Raw genomic sequence first — 15,840 nt, 5'->3', positions numbered from 1 at the left:
TCACGTCCATCTAATCAGTGATGTCATCAAGCCATCTCACCCTCTGTCATCCCCTTCTCCTGCCCCCAATCACTCCCAGCATCAGTCTTTTCCAATGAGTCAACCCTTTGTATGAGGTGGCCAAAGTATTGGAGTTTCAGCTTCAGCATCAATCCTTCCAATGGACACCCAGGACTGGTCTCCTTTAGGATGGACTGGTTAGATCTCCTTGCAGTCCAAGGGACTCTCAAGAGTCTTCTCCAACACCACAGTTCAAAAGCATCAATTCTTCGGCGCTCAGCTTTCTTCACAGTCCAACTCTCACATCCATACATGACCGCTGGAAAAACTATAGCCTTGACTAGATGGACCTTTGTTGGCAAAGTAATGTCTCTGCTTTTTAATATGCTATCTAGATTGGTCATAACTTTCCTTCCAAGGAGTAAGGGTCTTTTAATTTCATGGCTGCAATCACCATCTGCAGTGATTTTGGAACCCCCAAAAATAAAGTGTGACACTGTTTCCACTGTTTCCCCATCTATTTCCCATGAAGTGATGGGGTCAGATGTCATGATCTTAGTTTTCTGAATGTTGAGCTTTAAGCCAACTTTTTCACTCTCCTCTTTCACTTTCATCAAGAGACTTTTGAGTTCCTCTTCACTTTCTGCCATAAGGGTGGTGTCATCTGCATATCTGAGGTTATTGATATTTCTCCCAGCTATCTTGATTCCAGCTTGTGCTTCTTCCAGCCCAGCGTTTCTCATGATGTACTCTGCATAGAAGTTAAATAAGCAGGGTGACAGTATACAGCCTTGATGTACTCCTTTTCCTATTTGGAACCAGTCTGTTGTTCCATGTCCAGTTCTAACTGTTGCTTCCTGACCTGCATATAGGTTTCTCAAGAGGCAGGTCAGGTGGTCTGGTATTCCCATCTCTTTCAGAATTTTCCACAGTTTATTGTGATTCCACTTATATGAGGCCAAATTATAGAGACAGAAAGTAGAATGGTGGGTTGCCAGGGGCTGGGAGGAGGACAAATGGGATTTAATGTTTAATGGGGACAGAGTTTCCACTTGAGAAGACGAAGAAGAGTCCTGGAGATGAATAGCGATGATGCAAAATATTATGAATGTACATAATTCCCTGATAGCTCAGTTGGTAAAAAATCCACCTGCAATGCAGTAGACCCTGGTTCGATTCCTGGGTAGGGAAGATCCGCTGGAGAAGGCATAGGCTACCCACTCCAGTATTCCTGGGCTTCCCTTGTGGCTCAGCTGATAAAGAATCTGCCTGCAATGCGGGATACCTGGGTTCGATCCTTGGGCTGGGAAGACCCCCTGGAGAAGGGAAAGGATACCCACTCCAGTACTCTGGCCTGGAGAATTCCATGGACTGTATAGTCTATGGGGTGGCAAAGAGCTGGACATGACTGAGTGACTTTCACTTTCACATAAGACCACCGAAAAATTGTTAAACTGGTAAATGATATGTTATGTCTATCTTACCCCCAAAAAAACATATAGGAAAAAACTCTTTAACAGGTGATCAAAAAACATCCACTCATCTTCTTGGAGGTACTTAACTATTCACAGTTGCCCCAGCATTTCAGCCTTCTTGTCTTGTCAAATGCCCACTTATGGGACTTACCTGTGGTCCAGTGGTTAAGAATCTGGCTGCTGGTGCAGGGGACCCGGGTTCAAACCCTGGTCCAGGAGGATCCCACACGTGCCACAACTATTGAGCCAGCACTCTAGAGCCCTTGAGTTGCAACCGCTGAGTCCGCATGCTGCAATTACTGAAGCCAGCCTGCCTAGAGCCAGTGCTCTGAAACAAGAGAAGCAACCACAGAGAGAAGCCGCCCATCGCTGCAACTGGAGAAAGTCTGAGCACAGCAACAAAGACCCAGCACAATCAAAAATAAATAAATTTTTAAAAATACCCTGTTTTTTAAACTTTTTCTTTTATATTGGAGTATAGCTGATTAACAATGTGTTGGTTTCAGGTGTACAGCAAAGTGATTCAGTTATACATATACATATGTCTCTTCTTTTTCAAACTCTTTCCTCATTTAGGTTGTTACATAATAAGGAGCGGAGTGAGCTGAGTTCCCTGTGTTGTACAGTAGGTACTTGCTGGTTATCCATTTTAAATATAGCAGTGCAGACATCCACTTATTGAGGGCACCAATAAGTAGATCTAGACATAGATCAGAGCTTTCATGCTAATTCAGACAACCCAAAGCCACTCTGTCTAAGGCAGAGTGAATTCACCCCATACCCCACCTACGCCAAGAGAAGCTAAGAGACAGGTGAAATGAAAAAAACCAGGGCCAATAAGAGCTCTTGTCACTTGGGGCCAAACTCCAGAATTGCCCCACATACACGAGAACAGAGCTACAGAAAATGCCAAGCCAGATGGCAAAGGCTGAAGGCTAGGCTGAGACCAGCACGCCAGCAATAGCCCTGAGTACAGCTGCAAAGGTCCCTCCCCTGGTGAGAAGAAACTATGTCGCAGCTGGGCTTGGTTTTCACCTGCTTGCTCAGTTGCCCATCACAGTGCAGGGAGACACACACTCCCTCCCACCAGGATGAACAGATTCCCTGGGATTGCTGGATGATTTTTCACAGCAGCCTCTGGACACCGATTGGGCTTTAGGAAGGAGAAAGGAGGGGAAACCCTTGCGGTGCAGGCTTCTGGGCAACATCCAGGTGAACCACTGATATTTATTTATTTATGGCTGCATCAGGTCGTACTTTCAGGGCATGGGCTTCCCTCCAGTTGTGGTGCTCGGACTCCAGAGTGCACAGCCTCCGTAGTTGCAGCAAGCAGCCTCTCTAGCTGAGGCTGGCAGGCTTAGCTGCCCCGCAGCATGTGGGATCTTAATTCCCCAATCAGGGATCGAACCCACATCCCCTGCAATGGGAGGTGGATTCTTAACCACTTGACCACCAGGGAAATACCGCAAGCTGAATTCTTCCTCCCAATTATAGTTTCATGGCTCCATTATCCTTTCCATCATTCATTCATTCATCTAGCCAGTGATATTTATTGAGCACCTACTATGTGTCTATCGTAGGGGACCCAGCAGTAATCAAAGGAGAATATGTAAACAAAAGGGAGTATGGATTCCCTGCCCTCATGGAACTGACATTCTAGTAAGCGAGACAGACAAGAAGCAAGATAAACAAGTAAAAGTATGCAGACAGAGGAAAGAAAACAGAAGAGGAGGAAAAGGAAGGGGAAGCGGAATGTCATTTACAGAAGGTAGGATTTCCCGGGTGGTCCAGCGGTTAAGAATCCGCTTTCCAATGCAGGGGAAGCGGGTTCCATCTATGGTTGGGGAACTAAGATCCCACATTGCTGTGGGGCAACTCAGTCTGCCTATCGCAATTATTGAGCCAGAGACCATGCTCCACAATTAGAGAAGCCCACATGTAGCAAAAAAAGACCTTGCACAGCCAAAATAAAAAAAATAATAATAATTTAAAAAAGAAGAAGAAGGTAGTCAGAAAGGACCCTTGTGGGAAAGATCCATTTGAGCAAAGATCTCAAGGAGGTAAGGGAGGAGCCATGAGGGTGGGGGGAGGAGAGGGAGAGAGAGGTCCAGGCAGAGGGAACAGCCCGTGCAAAGGCCCCATGGCTGGAGCGTGCCTGATGAGTTCAAGGAAAAACAAGGAGGCCCGTGTGGCTGGAGTAGAGTGAGCGAGTGAGCTGAGAGAGGACGGTGACAGAGATAGATGGTAGAGAGCCTTCTGGATTACAGAGGGGACATAGGATTTTGCTGTTGCTGTTTTTGTTGTTTTTTATGAAAAGGAAAGAGGAGAGTGAAAAAGTTGGCTTAAAACTCAACATTCAAAGAACTAAGATCATGGCATTCAGTCCCATCACTTCATGTCAAATAGTAGGGAAACAATGGAAACAGTGACAGACTTTATTTTGGGGAGTTCCAAAATCACTGCAGATGGTGACTGTAGCCATGAAATTAAAAGACGCTTACTCCTTGGAAGAAAAGTTATGACCAACTTAGACAGCATATTAAAAAGCAGAGACATTACTTTGCCAACAAAGGTCCGTCTAGTCAAGGCTATGGTTTTTCCAGTAGTCATGTATGAATGTGAGAGTTGGACTACAAAGAAAGCTGAGCACTGAAGAACTGATGCTTTTGAACTGTTGGAGAAGACTCTTGAGAGTCCCCTTGGACTGCAAGGAGATCCAACCAGTCCATCCTAAAGGAAATCAGTCCTGAATATTCACTGGAAGGACTGATGGTGAAGCTGAAACTCCAACACTTTGGCCAGCTGATGTAAAGAACTGACTCATTGGAAAAGACCCTGATGCTGGGAAAGATTGAAGGTGGGAAGAGAAAGGGATGACAGAGGATGAGATGGTTGGATGGCATCACCAATTCAAAGGACATGAGTTTGAGTAAACTTCAGGAGTGGGTGATGGACAGGGAGGCCTGGTGTGCTGCAGTCCATGGGGTCACAAAGAGTTGGACACGATTGAGCGACTGAACTGATTTGACTGAAGATGGGAGCCATGGAAGATTCTAAGCAGAGGAGGGACATGACCTGACTCAGGTGTTCTCAGGCGTTCCCTGGAGGTCAGATTTGTAAGAAACCCAAAAAGTCGTAGAAGTGATCACCCAACCATTGTGGGGCTCCCTCTCTCCCTGCTTCACCCCACATTCTACTCATCATCAGGGCTACTAACTCTGCCTCATACTTCACTTTCACTTGCCAAGGTTCAGACCCTCATTCGATCCATGCTGAGGGACTGTAATCTTTTCCTCTGTGTTCTGAGCCCTAACTCTCCCTTCAATTCATCATAGCCTATCAGGTTATCTGTTGGCCAATCCCCAAAAGACTTCCCACTGCCAATCCTGAACACAACCTAACTTCCACACCTCTTTGCCTCCATCCTGAATATCCTTCTATCTCCCCACCTCCAAAGTCCAGCTCAAAAGATGTTTCTGCGGATCTTTCCTGGCAGTCCAGTGGTAAGACTGCACGCTTCCAGTGCTAGAGGACATAGGTTTGATCCCTGGTCAAGGAACTAAGATCTTCCATGCCCCTGGGCACAGCCAAAATAAATAAATAAAAGGGGAATTGTAGTTTTTTTTTTTTTTTTTAAGATGTTTCTGGGGCTTCCCTGGTGGTCTAGTGGTTAATGAGTGGCAATTGAGGGCAGGAGGAGAAGAGGCCAACAAAGGATGAAATGGTTGGATGGCATCATCAACTCAATGGACATGAGTTTGAGTAAACTCCAGGGGATAGTGAAGGACAGGGAAGCCTGGCGTGCTGCAGTCCATGGGGTTGCAGAGTCAGACACAACTGAACAACAATGACAAATTGTGGTTAAGAAAACACCAGCCCATGCAGGGGACACACATTTGATCCCTGGTCCGGGAGAATCCCACATGCCTCAGAGAGACAAAGCCTTTGGGCCACAACCACTGAAGCCTGCGAACTGAGAACCTGTGCTCTGCAACAGGAGAAACCACTGCAGTGAGAAGCCCGAGCATCGCAACAAAGTGTAGCCCCTGATTACCACAACTCAAGAAAGCCTTCAGGCAGAAATGAAAACCCAGAACAGCCAAAAATAAATGAATCTTAAAAAAAAAAAAAAAGATTATTCTGCCATGAAGCCTCCAAGAGAATTTACCAGCGCCCAAATCCTTCACCTGCTCACGTGTCCATGGCTCTCTACCTCCAGCATCTGCCACTCCCTGCATGGGGCTAGCTCTGGCTGCAGGATCGAAGGACAGGCCAGAGGTTCTGCGAAGTTAATACCCTTGGAATATTCCTCAACTAATGATTGATGAGAGTTGGTGGAGAAATGCCCCCAGCTTTGCAACCAGCCTGCTTGGTTCCTGGATCAGTCCCTTCCTGCTGTGTGACCTTTGGCAGGCCACTTCACCTCTCTGAGCTAGTTTCCCCATCTGTAGAATGAGGATGATGAGAGCACAGACTTCATCAAGCTCTTGTGAAGATGAAATCATTTCATTCTACGTAATGTGCTTGCAACAGTGACCCACACATGGTAATTTCCTACATGTGAGGAGTGCACGCATGCTCAGTTGTGTCTGGACTGTAGTCCGCCAGGCTCCTCTGTCCGTGGGATTTCCCAGCCAAGAATACTGGAGTGGGTTGCCATTTCCTTTTCCAGGGGATATTCTCAACCCAAGATTCGAACCTGGGTCTCCTGCATTGTAGGCAGGTTCTTTACCGTCTGAGCCACCAGGGAAACCCAAGATCCCACAAGTTGTGTGGCAAAAAAAACAAGGCAGATCCTCTTGTGCAGAGCAATATCACAACTGGAGTCATGCTCCAGACGACTGACTCCACTTGTCATCCTTTATTGTCGCTTTCTCTCTTAAACTTACTTGAATCCATTGGAACCGGAAGGTTAAATGGAAAAAAAAATAGACTGCCAGGAAAAAATAAAATAGAACTCCTCCCAGGAGAGAATGAGGCTCTAATGTTGTTCCCTTAAACTAAACATTTAAGGGACATTTGCTGTCCTCTGTGTTCTCAGGGTTAGGGGCACAGTTTTGCCTACAAACTGCATCTTTGGAATCCTTTGCCTTCAATACATGGGTTTTATTCATTTATTTGCTTGCACCGGGGCTTAGCTGCAGCACACAGAATGTTTAGTTGCAGCATTCAAACTCTTAGTTGCAGCATGCAGGATTTAGTTCCCTGACCAGGGATGGAACCCAGGCCCCCTGCATTAGGAGCACGGAGTCTTAGCCACTGGAGCTCCAGGGAAGTCCCCAGTACATGTGTTTTTGACTTGGCATTTAGCATTAATAGGAACTTCATGATCTCCCTCATTCATTCTGCCCCTTTGACCAGCCAGCGGCTGTGGATGGTTATCAACATATTACTACGTGAAGACATGAATCCGTTATGACAGTAATCGTCAGTGCTGACATACATCGTTTGTTCAGCAAATATTTACTGTGTACCAACTCTGTGGCACTGTGACTCAATTATTCCACACCTTGAGAGCTTAAAACTCTCAAGATATCATCTAGAAACAGCCTCCCCATTGGAGCTGAAAGAAATTGTAGTGATGGTTTTGGCTGGAGGGAAAGAGCTGGATACCAAAATCGGAATCACTTTTAGAAAAAGAAAATGTGAGTAGTCTGGGTGTCCAGTCCTGAAAAAAGAATATTTGAAGACTGAGCCTCCCTACATTGTTCTTGCTCACTAAGAATGAACATGGGACTGTTGGTGGGAATGTAAATTGGTGCATCCACTATGGAGAACAGGACAGAGGTTCTTTAAGGTAACCAAAACTAGAACTACTATATGACCCTGCAATCTCACTCCAGGGCATATATCCAGAGAAAAACATGATCCGAAGGGATATGTGCACTCCAACGTTCTTTCAGAACTATTTACAACAGCCAAGGCATGGAAGCAACCTAAATGTCCATTGACAGAGGAATAGATGAAGAAGATGTGGATACACGATGGAATATCACTCAGCCATTAAAAGAATGAAATAATGCCATTCATGGCAACACGGATGTACCTAGAGAGTGTCATATTCAGTGAAGCAATTCAGACAGAGAATAAGAAATAGCGTATGATATCTATTATTTGTGGAATCTAAAAGGAAATGATACAAATGAACTTACTTACAAAATAGAAAGAGACTCACAGACTTAGAAAACAGACTTACGGTTGCTGGGGCAGGGGAGGAAGGGATAGAGAGTTTGAGACAGTCATGTACACACTGTTGTATTTAAAATGGATAATCAACAAGAACGTATTGTATAGCACAGGGAACTCTGCTCAATGTGGTGTGGCAGCCTGGATGGGAAGGGATTTGGGAAGAATGGATACATGTATGTGTATGGCTGAGTCCCTTCATTGCTCACGGAAACTATCACAACATTAATCGGCTCTACGCCAATTTTAAAAAAAGTTCAAAATAAAAAAGAATGAATGTGTGGAATAATAGGGTTTAGGATATGTTTCCAATACTCATCTGACCTGCATGCTCTAAGGGAGGGGTGGGTGGGACACGTGAAAGAAAGGGAAAGTTGAAGTCTGAGCTACAAAAGAAATCAGAAGTGAAAAGAAGCCAGACACATTTCTATGAAGTACGGAGAAGAGGGAAATCCATAAAGAGAGAAAGCCGGTAGGTGGTTGCCAGGTGCCAGGGGATTGAGGAATGAGAGCAACTGTTTCATGGTAGAGAGTTTCCCTTTGAAATGAACAGAAAATTCTGGAACTATTAATAAATAGAGTTAATGGTGGCACAACATTACAAATATACTAATATTGCTTAACTGGTGAAATTAAAATGGTAAAAACAGTAAACTTTATGTTGGGTGTATTTTAAATTAGAAAAGAAACTGGATACACATCCTTGCTCTGGAGAGAAATTTAAAAGTAGCCAAAATTAGCACAGAGAAGGGTGATCAATATCTTGTAATAACCTACAGTGGAAAAGAATCTGAGAAAGAAAATATATACATACATATGCTGTGCTGTGTTTAGTCACTCAGTCGTGTCTGACTCTTTGAGACCCCCTGGACTATAACCTACCCGGCTCCTCTGTCCATGGGGATTCTCCAGGCAAGAATACTAGAATGGGATGCCATGACCTCCTCCAGGGATCTTCCCAACTCAGAGATCAAACCCGGGTCTCCCACATTGAAGGTGGATAATTACCAGCTGAGCCATTAGGGAAGCCCAAGAATACTGGAGTGGGTAGCCTATCACTTCTCCAGGGAATCTTCCCGACCCCAGAATTCAAACCAGGGTCTCCTGCATTGTGTGTGTGTATATATAAATTACTTTGCTGTACCCCTAAAACTAACACAACATTAAATTAACAACACTGTAAAATAACTATACTTCAATTTTTTAATGATTAGAAAGGTAATAAATAAGTTTGTGCTAAGTCGTTCATTCTGGCTCTGAGTGAGAGACTACATCCTTGTGTTATCTGGGTCATTAAGATCTTTTTTGTACAGCCAGACATTCTGGAGTGTGAAGTCAAGCGGGCCTTAGGAAGCACTGCTGCCAATAAAGCTATTGGAGGTGCCGGAATTCCAGCAGAGCTATTTAAAATCCTAAAAGATGATGCTATTAAAGTGCTGCACTCAATATGTCTGCAAATTGGAAAACCCAGCAGTGGCCATAGGACTGGAAAAGGTCAGACCGCATCCCAGTTCCCAAGAAGGGCAGTATCAAAGAATGTTCACACCATCGGACAATTGTACTCATCTCCCATGCTAGAAAGGTCATGCTCAATATCCTGCATGCTACACTTCAGCATTATGTGCACCAAGAGCGTCCATATGTCCAAGCTGGGTTTAGAAAAGACACAGGAACCAGAGATCAAATTGCCAACATTTGCTGGATCATAGAGAAACCAGGGGAATTCTAGAAAAACATCGACTTCTGTTTCATTGACTACACTAAAGCCTTTGATTGTGTGGATCATAACAAACTGTGGAAAATTCTTAAAGAGACGGGAATACCAGACCATATTACCTGTCTTCCTAGAAACCTGTATGCGGGCCAAGAAGCAACAGTTAGAATTCTATACGGAACTGACTGGTTCAGGATTGAGAAAGGAGCACGACAAGACTGTTTATTGTCACCCTGTTTATTTAACTTATATGCAGAGAACATCATGGGAAATGCCGAGCTGGATGAGTTACAAGCTGGAATCAAGACTGCCAGGAGAAATGTCAACAACCTCAGATACATGGATTATACCACTCTAATGGCAGAAAATGAAGAGGAACTAAAGAGCCTCTTGATAAGGGTGAAGGAGGAGAGTGAAAAATCCGGCTTAAAACTCCATATTAAACTAAGATCATGGCATCCAGTCCCATCACTTCATGGCAAATAGAAGGGGAAAAGGTGTAAGCAATGATAGATTTCCTGTTCTTGAGTTCTAAAATCACTGTGGATGGTGCATACGGCCATGAAATTAGAAGACGGTTGCTTATTGGCAGGAAAGCTATCACAAACCTAGACAGTGTGCTCAAAAGCAAAGACATCACTTTGCTGACAAATGTCCACATAGTCAAGGCTATGGTCTTTTCACAGTCTTGTACGGATGTGAGAGCTGGACAATAAAGAAGGTAGAGCATTGAAGAACCGATGCCTTTGAACTGTGGTGCTAGAGAAGACTCTTGAGAGTCCCTTGAAAAGCAAGGATATCAAACCAGTCAATCCAAAAGGAAGTCAACCCTGAATACTCTTTGGTAGGATTAATGCTGAAGCTGCAATACTTTGGCTACCTGAGGAGAACAGCTAACTCACTGGAAAAGACCCTGATCCTGGGTAGATTGAAGGCAGAAGGAGAAGAGGGTGACAGACGATGAGATGGTTGGATGGCATCACCAATTCAATGGACATGAACTTGGGCAAACTCTGGGAGATGGTGAGGGACAGGGAAGCCTGGGGTGCTGCAGTCCATGGGGTAGTGAAGAATCGAACACAACTTCGCAACTGAACAACAAGTCGGTCATTCAGTAGTGTCCAACTCTTTGTGACTCCATGGACTGTAGCCCACCGGGCTCTTCAGTCCATGGGATTTCCCAGGCAAGAATACTGGAGTGGGTTGCCATTTCCTCCTCCAGGGGATCTTCCTGACCCACAGATTGAAACTGCATCTCCTACATCTCCTGCATTGGCAGACAGATTCTTTCACTGAGCCACCTAGGAAGCCCATAATAAATGAAACTTTACAAAACCACATTACATTCATTAATCAATTCTTGCAAGAATATCAACAACAAACAAGTAGCCAAGATTTAGTGAGCACTTACTGTGTGCCCAGCACTGAGCATCACCTGGCCTGGTCTCCCAGGACCTCTACTATTGGGATGCCACAACTGGCCTGTCAACTAGGAACACTGATGAACAGACTTATGCCCCCAGTTTCTAAGAAACTGATTCTGCCCTGGAAACCAGTTGAAATGCAGATTCTAACTCAATAGGCCTGGGTGGGGCCTGAGACTCTGCATTCGCAGAGTATGCTGTCAGTCCAGGGTCTGCACTTTGAGATGAAGGTCTGAGGATTCTGACCAGCTCCCCTCCCCTCCTCCTCCCCTCCTCCGCTCAGTTAAGTCAGTCTCGCTGACCGCTGACCGCCATCAGACAGGCTTGGCCTTGCCGGGAGGGGGTTAGGAGAGCATGCCAAGAGCCCTTGCCTGTCACTGTGAAGACAGTTGGCTTGAAAGATCCTGGAATAAGATTTTCTCTCACTTGCCCTCGGCCACTAAGGGCCCTCTTGTCCTGTAAGCTAGCATTTTGAAAAGAATAAGAAAACAAGTAAGTCAAACCTTCTGCTGATGCTATGATGTTCAAGAGCTGCACTTGGCATTACTTTGCAGGTCATTTACCCAGTAATTTGTTCAATGTCAAATCCACCCTTGGGGGACTTCCCTGGTGGTCCAGTGGTTAAGACTCTACACGTCCATTGCAGGGGGCATGGGTTTGATCCCTGCTGGGAGAACTAAGATCCCATATGCCAGTGCTGCCCACCTCCCCCGACTCCACCCCACCCCAAAAAACACACGTTAAGAAAAAAAATCTGCCCTTTGCCTCCAAAAGCTTAGTTCTGATCTTTCCACTTACTTTGGGGGAGCAAGAGGGGCAGCACTGAAGTAATCTAGTCTTATCTAGAGGGATGATGGCATTTGCCTCAAGTAATATCTTTATGTGCTCAATGACTTGGTCGTTTCGGACTCTTTGCAACCCCAAGGACTATATAGCCCGCCAGGCTTCCCTGTCCGTGGAATTCTCCAGTCAAGAATACTGGAGTGGGTTTCCATTTCCTTCTACAAAAAGCAGAGTTAGGCACCATACATTGGGTGGAATACCTTTATGCGTGCCTGTATATCCCAGTGTTTTAGAGGAAAACACCAATGGGATAGTCAGCTACTAAGACCTCTGGAGCTGGGAGCTTTCCTGCAACCCCGGGCTTGGGTTTCGAAAGTCTAGAAGCCAAGTTGGGGGTGAAGGGCCAGAGTCAGCCATAGACACAGGAGACTGCCTTTCTCCCCACCTCCCCACCGCCCCCGCATCCCTCCTCCATCCCCCAGAGACCTAAGACTGTCCCTGAAAGACCCCGCAGGGGAAATGGCAGGTCAGACTCTGAACAGGAAACTCAGGATGGAGCCGGAATACCTAGTGGAGATCCCTACCCCACTCCCACCCCCGCACCTAGGAGCTAAGGAATGAGGCGGCGGCCCAGGGAAGAGCGCCCCCTCTTGTCTGTTCACCACGGCGGAGGCCACTGCCTCTTGGAAGCTATTTGGTCCTCCTGTTTACATTTCCTTTTGATTCCTTCTTCCAGCTCAGTCCCTCAGGAACCCTCAAAGCCCGAGCCCCGGGAAAAGGCAGAGAAGCCCAGCCCGCGGGGTGCTTCCCCCTCCCGCCCCCACCAGCCACGTGTTCTCAGAAGCTGTCAGCGGGCGAGAGCCAGAAAGGAGAGTGATTTCTCTCATTTCTTGAGAAATAAAAGCCACCCGGAGAGTCAGCTCTGTCCAAACATTTCCTAAAGGGAGGGGTTGGTCTAGAGGGGTGCCAAGCACTGTCTCTGCTTTTCATTTGGAGCAAGGGAGGGCAGAATATTAAATATTAAACAGAACAAGAGGTTGCCTAAGACGGCGTAATTATCCTCAACAGCCATCTGCCATCTCCCTTTTTCCAAACGCATTCACGCTGCTTAGAGCACAGCAAACAAGGACCGGCGACACGGGCGATGTGAACTTTTGTTTCCGGGACCACCACCCCGTCCCCCCACCCCACAACAAAGTCGTAGGCGATGGGGGAGGGGAAGGCGCGCAAGATTCTAAGCTCGTCACTTAGTCCAGCCTGCCTGGATCTTAAAGCAAAAAGAGACTAATTTAGACTTGAGTGATGGCCGGGGGCGGGGTGGAGGACAGGAGACGGGGTTGGGGGAGACATTAAAAAAAAAGTAGAATTAGACTTAGCTTAGAAACTATCAATATTGGGGAAATGTCACAGGCCCAGAGCAGGTGGCAGAGACATCAAGTAGTACACGAGGGCTAAGGGCAGTCGAGAGAAAATGAATATTTCAGCAAGAAGTAAAAGCTGGAAATCAGGGGGTCTGCCCCCAGCAAGAGAAACTGCGGAGAGAAATAAACTGCCCACCCCCAAAGAAAAGCTATTCAGAGGAAAGAGGGAGTCATTGGGTTCTTACCTTTGCCTATACAGGTAAGGTTGCAAAAAGGAAATAAAGATTAGACTCCCTGCAAAACTCTGCCCCCCAGATTTTATCGCTCACTCACCTGTGTGGCATGGGCTCTGGCGCTCAGGCTGTTTGGTTAGTGGGCAGCGCAGCGAGTCCTCTGGCTGTCCCGAGGGTCCCACCTTGTCAGCGCCCAGGGGTCCAAGCCAGCAGATGCCCACACATCCATTGCCTGCCCAATGGAAAGGAAAAGGGGGCCCCGGAGAAAGGAGAGAGAAAGGGGATGCCAAGAGCAGCCAAGCTCGGAGCTGAGGGCTCCCCACAAAGGCAGGTGCCAAATGGGGCTTCTGTGCCAGCTGACAGGGGGGAAAGGGAGAAGGAAGAGGAGGAGGTTTCCCTAATGTTGGGAGGAGACAGGGGAGGACTAACGTGTCATCAGCCCCTGATCATCTCCAGCAAAGTACTTAGTGCTCGGGAACCCACCACAGGGAGACTATCCAGCCTCCCATCCACAGTGCTCCTCAGGGGAAAATAAAAGGGAATTCTTACTCTCCTCTCTCTGCCCCTTAACACTGGACCGCGACCTCCCAGCACGGGGCAGGACTCTCTGGAAGGATGCTGTGTATCACCCCTCTACCTTCTTCCAGAGCAGCTTCTTTTAAGGAGCCAGAAAAGGCTCTGTCTCTCCTACTTAGTGGGTTTGCGGAAGGGGCGTGTGTAGCAGGCGGGAAGCAGCATGGATGTGGAATCACACTTATAATTTAACCATCTCCCCTCCGCCAGATTACCTAAATTATTGATGCCCTTACAAAAACACTAATTAGAGGACAGCTGCTAACCCCACCCCACCCCCAGCCTCTTCTGTTCTCCGGCGAAATAGCTTTTCTTTGAGCTCCCTCCCACCCCCTTAAGGCAAAGGCAGTTGTATGATTTGAATACAAAGGCAGCAAGAAGAAAATTTGAGTCTTTGGATGCAAAAAGGCAATTGATGGCAAGCTTCACAGGTTTGTTTGCTGCATGCGTAGACTTAGGTTTCCAAAACTGGGGTGACCCCCTTTCTCCTTTTAAAGGAAGCTCCTTTTAAAGATGAGCTGTATGTCTTATAAGAGGCATCTAGGGCAGAGAGAAGCCTCATGTTTTTCGTAAGGTGGAATCAAAATGGGAGGATTTACCTCGCTGGGGAAAGAAGCATTGTTTAGACAGGAGCAATTAAACCTGGGCTGGGTGTTAAGGAATATTAAAGCATTAGTGTTCTTTTTATAAAGTTTCTTAGTAGTATTTTGATTGTGCTCAGTCCTGTCTGACTCTTTGCTGCCCCATGGACTGTAGCCCGCCAGGCTCATCTGACCATGGGATTTTCCAGGCAAGAATACTGTACTGGGTTGCCACTTCCTACTCCAGGGGATCTTCCCTACCCAGGGATCAAACTCATATCCCTTGTGTCTCCTGCATTGGCAGGTGGATTCTTTACCACTGTTACCACCTGGGAATCCCAGTATTTTGATTATGTTGTTTTTTAAAGTCTTTATGTATTAGGGATGCATATTGAAGTATTTATGCTTAAGGTGATAGGTCGTTTCCAGGAGTAATGAATGCATAAACAAAATTTCAGATCCTCTGTAATAGGGGAGAAGAAATGTGACTCCATATTGAATCTTTTACTTTAACCTTTGTAGTCTATTGCTTTTGCTACAATAATGTTGCCTATAGCCTGAAATATACTGGATAGCCCATTTTCAAGCCTCTGACCTTTAAAGGTATAACACTTTACCATTCACATAGAAATAACAAGTTGCAGAATGTGGAGAAGGAAATGGCAACCCTCTCCAGCATTGTTACCTGGGAAGTTCCATTCATAGAGGAGCCTGGTGGGCTACAGCCCATAGGGTTGCAAAGAGTAGAACACGGCTTAGTGACTAAACAACAATTGCAACAAGATGGGTTGACGTTGCTGATGGGAATCACAGGATGTGCAGATTTGGGTTCTTGAAAATGCTGATTCCTCCTGCCTTCCTACAATTTCCTCTTTTTGTGGGGGGAGAGCAAATTAGCCAAGATGGCGTGGTCAGGCTCTCTTGCCCCACAGCCTCTCGCTCTTGCCCCCTGTTTTATAAATGATTATGTAACAGCTGTTTCAGAGGGCAGCTGGCACATTCTGCTGAATACGTGCTTGGGTTCCTCCGACTGAACTTGCTTGGTTTGGATACACATACCAGCTCGCCCTGACCAGAGTCAGTACTGGGTACGCTTCTAGCCATTGGTTCTCATGCTCTGCTGGAAAGACCCCCTGTTGAGTGCCTGCCCCAAACAGTGTACTCTGGCCAAACGTCCATGGATTTCCCCCCTTGTAGCCACAGATGTACTGTGTTTATCAATGTTTGCTGTTTAAATGTTTTTTTCTAATTCCACGTGTTTTCCAATCTCTTTTTATAAGCCCTAGACTACAATAACGGAGAAGGCCATGGCACCCCACTCCAGTACTCCTGCCTGGAAAATCCCATGGATGGAGGAGCCTGGTAGGCTGCAGTCCATGGGGTCGCTAAGGGTCAGGAATGACTGAGCGACTTCACTTTCACTTTTCACTTTCATGCATTGGAGAAGGAAATGGCAACCCACTCCAGTGTTCTTGCCTGGAGAATCCCAGGGCTGGGGGAGCCTGGTGGG

At 46.3% G+C, this 15,840-nt stretch overlaps 1 pseudogene; it reads left to right on the top strand.

The window, feature by feature from the left end:
- The first annotated feature begins 15,232 nt into the window (after positions 1-15,232).
- LOC138988583 (small ribosomal subunit protein uS14-like) overlaps positions 15,233-15,840 on the top strand; it is a 42,214-nt pseudogene continuing 41,606 nt past the window's right edge.

The sequence above is a fragment of the Bos mutus genome, chromosome 7 (assembly GCF_027580195.1).
Source record: "Bos mutus isolate GX-2022 chromosome 7, NWIPB_WYAK_1.1, whole genome shotgun sequence".
Lineage (NCBI taxonomy): Eukaryota > Metazoa > Chordata > Mammalia > Artiodactyla > Bovidae > Bos > Bos mutus.
The sequence above is the reverse complement of the archived record's forward strand: the minus strand, read 5'-3'. Positions and strand labels throughout refer to the sequence as shown.